Source organism: Microcebus murinus, chromosome 22, assembly GCF_040939455.1.
Source record: "Microcebus murinus isolate Inina chromosome 22, M.murinus_Inina_mat1.0, whole genome shotgun sequence".
Taxonomy (NCBI): domain Eukaryota; kingdom Metazoa; phylum Chordata; class Mammalia; order Primates; family Cheirogaleidae; genus Microcebus; species Microcebus murinus.
In genome coordinates, this window is record NC_134125.1 from 27,424,184 (window position 1) to 27,426,419 (window position 2,236).

The 2,236-nt window shown below is 64.5% G+C and overlaps 1 non-coding gene across 1 annotated transcript; it reads left to right on the forward strand.

Annotated features, from left to right (window-relative positions):
- The first annotated feature begins 1,708 nt into the window (after nt 1–1,708).
- On the forward strand, nt 1,709–1,827 carry LOC142863575 (5S ribosomal RNA). The gene has a single exon (XR_012914345.1). It is a non-coding gene; the product is annotated as a 5S ribosomal RNA (ribosomal RNA).
- The last annotated feature ends 409 nt before the right edge of the window (nt 1,828–2,236 follow it).

Here is a 2,236-nt window from a genome sequence, read left to right on the forward strand (position 1 = left end):
GCCCTTTGCACTTTGGGTAGCAAGAGTCTGAGGTGTCTCTGAGCCCTGTGCCCTGTGGGGGGGGGGCGGGGGGGAGGAGGAGGAGGAGGAGGAGGAGGAGGTGGGAAGGGCCGGGGCCTGCAGTCCTGTTCCCGGGGTGGCACGGCAAGTGGCTTCTTCCACAGGCTGCTTGGCCTGGGCTCCCTGCACCTGGGCCTTTGGAGGACCGGCCCTGTGCTTGCCAACACTTCCTGCAGGGACCCAGAGCTGGGAGGTGGCATCTCTCAGCCCTGGGTCGGGCAGAGCCCCAGCGGGCCATGCCCACAACCTCTCTCAGCACCGGTCCCCCAGAAGGCTCCTTTGGGACCAGGATTCTCTTGCGGTGACTCTTTAAGGTCTGGCCCCTGGATGGAGGGGCACCAGGAGTAGAGGAGCAGGAAGGGGAAGGGGGTGGCCATGCGAGGGGACACTTTGAGGCCAAGTCCCAGCTTCAGCCTGATCCTCCTGGGAACCCCGCTCTGAGACAAGGAGCCGGGCTTCCCATTCCCACAGCAGCCAGTCGTGGGCTGAGGACACCTGGGGCGTTGGGAACTCCCTGGCTTCTCCTTGGTTTAACATCTGGAGCTGCTTGTGAATCGCGCCGCCACACACACCCGAGCGCAGGTGTCTTCCGCACAGACTGCAGGCCTCGCTCTTCTGAATGCCGCTAGCTCGCCACCCACCCACGGGTGAACCCGGTCAGGGTGCTTTCTCTAAGGGGCAGACTCTTTTCCGGGCGGGCTACCGGTGTCTCTGTTTGCTCGTTTCTTTCTTCCATTTCGGGAAAGTCTTCCTTGCTGGGTGTGGAAATCTCCTATGCCTTCCCTCGCCTATTCTGTCAGCTTTAAAATTCTCTTTCAGTTGCCACCCTCACAGATGGATTAGGAAACTCTTTCCGGTGCACTCATTAGTGAAATGACCTCCAGGAAGCTGGAATCCAATATCTAATGGCCGATTTTTAGCGAGTCCACACGCCAGGGTGGTCGGGGTCCAATGCAGCCCCGGCCAGGCCCAGGCCCCTTGGACTGGGCCACAGGAGGACACGGAGGAGGGTCCCGGCCCCCACGAAGCGGTGCCGGCAGTTCTCCACGGGCTTGGGCGTTTTCCAGAGGTAGGAGATGGAGGGGACTGATTTCTTCAGCGCCCCCCAAACCAGGCCACCCCACCCCACCCATGGGACACATCCCCAGAGAGAGACGCCCCATACACTGGCTGTGCCCCAGCCCTGGCCCGGGGGAATAGGCGGCAGCCCACCCACAGGGCGAGGGGGGGGCGCAGCTGAAAGGGGTTGTGGGGGAGGGCGGCCCCTGGCTGGGGTCAAAGGGCGAGCGTCCCGCGCGTGCGCAGTCAGCGGCAGGCAGCGACGCGCTGGGGGTGGGCAGCGGGTAGGTGAAGGAGGCCGGGCGAGGAGACGAGGGGGGCTGGGAGGGCTCCACCTTGGCGAGTCCAGCCGTGGAGGCGCATCTTGTGTGAGTGTGAGTGAGTGTGAGTGTGTGTGTGTGTGTATAGAGAGACAGCCCCCCGCCCCGCCCCGCCCCGCCCATCACCCCCGTCCCTGGGAGCCCGCGGGACCTGGCCGGCGAACTCAACCGGCCCGGCCCGGCGCGGGGCCTGGGGCGGGAGGCGGCGGCGGGGAAGCCCAGAGAGGCTCGGCTTCTTGAGCGGGGCAGGGGCGCCCTCCGCCGCCGCCGTCTAGGGCCACACCACCCTGAACGCCCCCGATCTCGTCTGGTCTCGGAAGCTAAGCGGGGTCGGGCCTGGTTAGTACTTGGATGGGAGACCGCCTGGGAATACCGGGTGCCACAGGCTGCTGCTTTTTTTTTTTTTTTTTTTTTTTGCCTCTTGTTCTGTCCCCTTTCTGGGAGCGCGGCGGCGGCCCGGGGTGGGGGTCACCCCCACCCTCAGCGCCCGCCCGCGGTGCCTGGCGCCCCAGCCCGCACCGTGGGGCCTCCTCTTGTCCCAAGCCGCGACACCGCCGCCACGCGGCAGCATGCGTGGCATCTGGACTGTCAGGTCTCAGACCAAAGGTCTGCTCTGTGGGAACCGACACGCTGGAGGAAACCTTGAGAGTCTGAGAGGGGAGGGAGTTCCAGAAGAAGGCCAGGATGTCATTTTGAGGGAGTATGTGACCAGAACTCGTCCCGTTGCTTTTGGGGTTCTATGGGCTACACGCAGGAATCTTTGGTGGTGGCACCTGATGTTGGGGGATCCGGAGTCA